We start from the raw sequence: 7,395 nt of genomic DNA, 5'->3' as shown, positions 1-7,395 counted from the left end.
TTTTTTCGTCTGCATGTGACAGCGAAGTGTCCCTTTACTCCACAATTTCCACATTTCTGTCCTATTGCAGGACAATGTTTAGCATAGGCAAAATGTCCTAACCTTCCACAGTTGTAGCATCTGTCGCCTTCTCTGGATTGTGCGGTACTTGGCCTGGTTTCGGGTTTTACCCACCCTTTCTAACTGATTGTCCTTTGTTTTCAAATCCTCTAGACTTATTGTTCTTGACAGCTTGGTTTTCTGTTCGTTCTCTGGTTCTCACTGCATTGACCATACTTTGTTCTCCTGGGTCTAGAGATGGTTTGTCATTCTGTTGCTGCATATTCATAACAGCCTCCTGTTTTTTATTTTTCATTTCTTTGGAACACAAGTGGCTGTGTTCTATTCGCTTGGCAATGGCCATCGTTTCCGGCAAAGATGGGTTTCCTACCATCCAAAGTCTGTCTTGGACCAAACTATCTTTTGCGTGTATGATAATTTGATCTCTTATGAGTTCATCTAATGTGATCCCATTGCAAAAGTGACATGTGCGTGACAACACTCTTAAAGCTGACACATAATCTTCTATGGATTCATGGTCCTTTTGAGTCCTGGTGTAGAAATTATACCTGTTTATAGCTACATTAGTCTCCGGGGTGTAATATTTGGCTAGTTGCCTTATAGCTTTTTCATGTTCATCAAAATCCCCCGCTTCATCCACTGGCAACTCTGGCAATTCTCTGTATTTCCTTTGTCCTTCTAATCCTAAGGCATGAAGCAACAGCGATTTCTTCTTATGAGGGTTTAAACCTTCTTGATCAATTGTTTGGACATAGTTTAACCAGAATTCCTTCCATTCTGACCATTTACAACAGGCTGTCCAGCATTTGGGAGGAAACATGCTGGGGGTTGTATGCTAATGCCTTGCATTATTCTTTAATATTATGCCAGTGTTGGAAGTAACTAGAATGAACTTGCTCCGGTTTCTGCTTTTATTTTTTCTTTAGCTTTTCAACTTCAGTCTCTTTTGTTTTTAAGCAAAACAAAAAAAAACAATTGTACTGTGAAGAGGATGAGGAGTCTAGTGTTTACTCCTCACTCTGTTTGATCACAAGGGGCGAATCACGTGATCCGTGTACGTGTGGCGGTCCTTTTCTCCTAAGTTCAGGAAACACGGTGTTTATCCGTGTTGGGGCTGGCTCAGCAGCCAATCAGATCATGCCTGGGAAGATAATAAGGAAAAACAAAACGGCACGAACCAACGTGACTTCAAACGTCGGTTCGGAACATCTGCTCTCCCTCCGGTGTCATGTAAAGACAGCACAAACCAGCGTTTTTCTTAACGCTAGTTCGGAGCGTCTGCTCTCTATCAGCACAAGCCAAGCACGACGTTGCGCGGGGGCTCGGAGCAGCCGCTCTCGGTTACTTCTCCCTCTTCGGGTCTCCGTGGGTCCTCAGGACGCCGCAATCCTCGTCGCCAAGGGAAGTATGTCAGGGAAACAACTTAATGTAAATAAAGTATGTTTATTTAACTACAATAAACCGGCGCCCTGCTATGCCGCTCACACTCTAATCCCTGTCTCTTTCCTAACCCTCTCACGTTCATCGCATTTCAAATACTAACATTCCTATCCTCGCGGCATGCAGGTACGTCATAGCCAACATAATAGAAGATGGAATACTACATGTTGTATCTGAATGCTCCTTGTGTGTCAGTTGGGGGCCTAAGCTGGTGATGTGAGGATGGCCGGTGGGAGTACTGCATGTCTACTTATCTGTATTATAGTCAAGAGTAACTGGATCTGTATACTTGTAAATATGTACAATAAAGTCTCTGGAAACTACAACTGAGGTTCCACAGCTGGTCTGTTTGTGTACCGTTCAGCTCTATACCTTGAACCACAACACCCTTGGCCCACCTGGGATCACGTCCAGGCATCTGAGCTTGCCTGTGATCAAAAGTGAGATTGTGGCCATGGATTTTCAACACCCCGACCCACCGCTGCCAGGGAGTGCTTTGTTCTTCGTAGTGCAGAAAACATGGAGAAAGCCCTCTCTGACTGCTCATTTATGGAATAGGGAGGACACGTTTCTAAAGAGAGGGGGAAGAGACACCATTGATTTTCTTTAGTATGTTCCGGAGTAAGGCGCAGAGACCTCAGCTAGAGAAGATTGGGGGGAGGGAGGAGGAGCCATTGGTAATAGCCAATTTGTGTACATTTTTCTTTAGTATCCCCAATGTTGACCCATCACTATATTTATGATAGTCAACCTCACCTCGCAAGACATCAAGAGCAGCAATTGTAACCTCAAACATCAGTGATCATAATTTTGATTAAGGAGTTTGTGGTGTCTACTGCAATAAAGGGAAACACATTAAAAGACATGCTACATCTAGACAGCACGATGTCATAAACACAGTGGCTTGGAACCCACAATGTTTATGATGTCATTCAGGAAGAAACCACCAGCGGAACTGTATCTCTCCATAGTCCTACCTCCAAAGATGTTGACATACAGCTGAGGTTTCCTGGTGCATCCTAAAATGGAGAAACAATGCCCACAAGATTTATAAGGTGAGTGGGACTAAAACATAAAATGAAGAACAGGGGAAAAGATTCAAGTGATGTTTTAGAGAGTTTAACAGTGGGGAAATGGGATCGATTGTGCATCTCCATATTATGGTATAAGAAAGGAATGCTTGGCTTTTTGCCAATCCATGTAATGTAATGTACCTACGATATAGTCAAGTACATGTTATGATATGATATGGCATGTATAAGGCACCTGTACATATGTGTTTCTAGGCGCGACAAGACAAGGAAAAAACACACAACTAGGAAGATCGCTAGAAAGAAAACAACACATAGCACTGGAACGTTTAATCGTTCAGCCAGCGAAGTATTGTGGGAAAATAATGAAAAGAAAAATGCTGAATGCGCTTTTACTGCGCATTCCTCAGGAAAGAAAATGCTGAATCTCCTAATACCGAACAAGAGGATCAGGGGTTGCACCCGTGCCCCCACCCCCACTTCCTTTGTTTGGTAAAATGGTTTCGGGGGCTACGGGGGTGTCGCCCGATTCCATTGGATGGATTGTAGCACCCACTTTAGGGATAGGAAACTTACGTGGCAGGGAGACGAGTCAATGTTAGTTCGGGAGTGAAGGTAAGTAAGCTGAACAAAAAGTAAGTAGGAAGTGCTGGGTTGCAGGGAGGGTGAAAGTGGCACAAGTGTGATCTCTGTGATCACTGCGCACTTCTGTTTTCGGATTCGACATTTTCAGAAACAATTTTTGTGCTCGTATTGTGTTGAATTTGCATGCTGCTGCTTTCCCAAACATAAGACGCATGCAGATGCCATAGCCATCTTTGAGTAGCTTGCTCCATAATTGTTTAAAAGAGGAAAATGGGAACTAAAACAGGGGCTGTGCTACAGAAGCTGAGTGGTGTGGGGGAAATACACTAACACACAAAAATGGGGAGAAAAACAGAGGTCAAGGAAAGAAGTTGGCCACAGCAGGGAGACACAAACGCACAAAATGGGGAGCAACACAGAGAAGAGGGAAATACATTGGGCAGTGTGAGAAACACATATTAACACACAAGTGGAACAGATCTCTGCCCAACTTAAACAGTTCCACTTGCTCATGGAAAATTACCTCTCCTTAATAAGATGATTCATCAAGGTGCCTCATTCTACATCTCAGAGCAGATGACTGGCAACAAGGACCCCTCTCTAGCATGTAGGTTCAAGAACTCTAGCAGAGAGCTAAAACAGTCTCCAACCAGGCACTAAAACTGAGACACAAATAAATAAAATGCTATTTTTTAAACACTATATCAACACCAGAAAGAAACATTTTTATCAGGGCGTATTATTTTATCATTTCAGGGAGTATCCCTTTCCTCAAAGAGTTCCTTTGGTGGGCTTGGCTCTCAGGGCCAATAATAGTAAAACTGAGAGTAAGACTTGCGCTACAAATGTACATGCACTTTAAATTAAAGACTGAATTTTTGTTTGTCTAAAGACTCCTTGGGACAAAATGATATTCTGTCAAATGTGAACCTCATGTCACTTCTCATTGTGTCCCCACTTCTGGAAAATGTTGTTATGTAAAGACGCTTTAAGCATGCAGGAACATGAAATATGGACTTAATATGGAATTAATATGTGCACAGTTTTCATGCAAAAGGAAGTTATGTGTCATACATGATGCCACAAATCCGTGTGTATGCACACATAAAGTACTAATGGGCATTTAACTGAGAGTGGAGTAAATGCAACTGTAATATTGCCCATTCTCATAGTTGTTATTTGTTTTATACTATGTGGGTCTCAAGAAATGCTTGCTATACTGATAATCATCCTTTTCAATGACATTTAAATGTGTGACTTGGAACATTAAGGGCTGCAATAACCCCTTTAAGAGGTGTACAATTATGTCTCACCTAAATAACCTTAAACCCTGTGTAGTCTGCTTGCAAGAAACACATTTATCTTCTATTGAAGCTATGAAATTTAAATCCTCATGGGTTAAGGAGGTTATTGCAAGCCCTGCCGTTGCCAAAAAAAAACGGAGTTGCCATACTCCTATGTAAGAAATTGTCCTATAAAATATTGGATCAGGATGTCGACTCTAATGGTCGCTGGGCTTACTTCAAACTATCAGTCAAACCTGTACTTATAACTATTTTGAATGTTTCTTGTCTTACTCATCCTGATCCGGCATTTTGGACATCTATCAAAAAGATAATTCTTACAAACAATTTTGCCAAGCTGGTCATTTGTGTTGACATGAATCAAATTATGGATCTGTTTTTAGATAGAAAATCCAGTTGCATATTTAAATTGTCTAAAGCTTATAAATCTTTTTTAGGCTCTATTTCTGAATCTGGCTTAATTGACTCATGGAGACTCTCACACCCTTCACAACTAGATTATACATTTCATTCACTTCCACATAATACACTCTCACTTCTGGATTATATTTTTACTTCTAAAATCCTTACTGGCACTACAGTTGACACCACCATTTCTAATATACTAATTTCTGACCATGTCCCTGTTAGTACTTCCCTGGTGTTCGATGATCTAAATCGGCCAACCTCTGGATGGAAATTTAATAATTATCTTTTACAGGACAAACAATCCATTCCCTCAGCCCAATCCTTTCTACAACAATATTATGAACAGAATATAGATGAGGATACTAATGTTGTTAATAAATGGGATGCTTTCAAAGCTGCTCTGAGAGGTCATATTATAGCTTTCGCGGGTAGGAAAAAAAAGATGCGTAAAAACACCATGAGGATCTATATTCTCAACTTACATGTTTAGAACGCAATTACTATCAAAACCCAAATAATACAAATCTACATAAGGTGATGTCTCTGCGCTGTCAGATTAATCAAGAATTGACTGACTTGGCAGCCGGCACCATACTTAAATACAAAACAAAAATGTATCAATCCTCTAACAAAGCTGCAAGGTCGCTTGCCTCATATCTTAAAACAAAAAAAGAAAGATCATGCATCTCTCACATAAAAGACTCCTCAGGCAAGGTATATAACCATTCAAAGGATATTCTAAACTGCTTTCAAGAGTTCTATGAAAACTTGTACACTCCTGATACCTTAATACCTTTGGATAATATTAAATCGTTCCTAAAAAATATCAACAGATCATCATATCCACAAACAGACTTTTCCTATTTAGATAAGGATATTACACTCTCTGACATCATACATGCTATAAAGAATTTGGGAACTAATAAAGCCCCCGGTCTGGATGGTTTTTCTGTGGAATTTTTCAATTCTCTTGCTCACTCTCTTGCTCCTAAACTTATGTCCTTATTTTCTCACTTTGTCTCAGACAAATCATCTTCTGGCTCTTTCACCGCAGCTCTGCTTATTTTATTCCCTAAACCAGATAAAGACACCTCTAATCCTAGTAATTATCGCCCTATATACCTTATTAACATAAAATGCTAACTTTTTGCAAAAATGTTAGCCAACAAAATTGAATCCTCCCTTCCTGCTATGATAAAAGCGGATCAGGTTGGATATGTTAAAGGTCGAAACATCTCCTCTAATACTAAACTATTTTTGGACGTTATCCATATGGTCTCCAAGGACAAAAAGGACAGACAGCGGTATGCGGCCATTGCTCTTGACGCACAAAAAGCATTTGACCAGGTTAGTTGGGATTTCATGTTCCAATCTCTGCATTGGCACGGTTGAGGCAAAACATGTATCTCCTTAGTCAAATTGCTCTATTCTAGTCCCTAATCTTTTATTTGTATTAATGGCCAATCATCACCCTTCTTCCCCCTTCTTAGAGGAACCAGGCAGGGGTGTCCCCTTTCTCCAATCTTGTACATCCTTGCGTTAGAACCTTTACTTGAGCTTATTATAGCTAATAGAGACTTACCAGGAATTGAAAAAGGCTTCACACATTGTAAAATTGCCGCTTACGCGGATGATGTACTTATATTTATCAAAAACCCTAAGCACCATCTTTCGCATCTGCTCAATTTGCTTCACCAATTTAGTCTTGTTTCTGGGTACAAACTCAATAAAGAAAAATCAGAAATACTTCCTCTTAACTCTTATTGTCTAAAACATGAGTTGGATTCATTTGGCTTAAAATGGTGCAAAGACTATTAAATATCTTGGTATTCATTATACACCCACAGTACAAGATATTATTAAACTTTATTTAAATATATCACTTAACAAACTTAAAAATCTTACGTCTAAATGGTTCCCCCTTTACCTATCCTGGTTGGGTAGGCTGGATACAATAAAAATGATGTTATCCCCTCTTATCCTGTACTACATTCAACTCCTCCCGTTTTCGCTCCCTCTTTCTTTTTTCAAGCCTATCTATTCCTTATTACTCAATTTTCTATGGGGGCAGGACAAATGTAAATGAATAGCAGTAGCCAAATCAAAAGCTTCATATGATAAGGGGGGTGTCAAAATCCTTGACTATAAACTATATCATATGGCCTTTCTAGTAAAACAATCGCAATGTTGGTTTAACTCTACCCTCAGATCAGATACCCAGACATGGTCCAAATTAGAGGAAAATGTGAATTTCCCTTATGATCCAGCCAATCTCATTTATAGGTTCAATCCTACTTCTTTGGCTATTTCTGTTCCAACCAAAGCTACCATTGCTGCTTTGAAGGTCTTTCTTTTTAACCATAATAAATCTCCTTTCAAAGACTTGTCTCCCCTGCTTTGGCATAACAAAAACATTGTTATTAATCATAGATCTTTAAGTCGCAAATGATGGATGACTAAAGGTATTAGATTTATTCAACAAATCATTAATGGTCCCATAATCTTACCATTTCATTGATTTAAATGCTTATTTTGTCTTACTAACACAAGTTCTACAATGAATTGAT

General features: G+C 39.7%; 1 protein-coding gene across 2 annotated transcripts in view; it reads left to right on the top strand.

Moving 5' to 3' along the window:
* The first annotated feature begins 2,413 nt into the window (after nt 1-2,413).
* The window catches only part of C6QH4orf36 (chromosome 6q C4orf36 homolog), a 75,451-nt gene continuing 70,469 nt past the window's right edge, over nt 2,414-7,395 (top strand). Inside the window, exon 1 of one of the 2 annotated variants that reach the window (XM_069630285.1) lies at nt 2,414-2,555. The gene's annotated coding sequence lies outside the window, so the exon portion shown is untranslated. The remainder of the gene's footprint in view (nt 2,556-7,395) is intronic. The other variant, XM_069630286.1, reaches the window with a different exon arrangement.

Source organism: Ambystoma mexicanum, chromosome 6q (genome assembly GCF_040938575.1).
Source record: "Ambystoma mexicanum isolate Mex_15411 chromosome 6q, UKY_AmexF1_1, whole genome shotgun sequence".
In the NCBI taxonomy this organism is placed as follows: domain Eukaryota; kingdom Metazoa; phylum Chordata; class Amphibia; order Caudata; family Ambystomatidae; genus Ambystoma; species Ambystoma mexicanum.
Note: the sequence above shows the minus strand (reverse complement) of the source record. Positions and strands in the feature narration are given on the sequence as shown.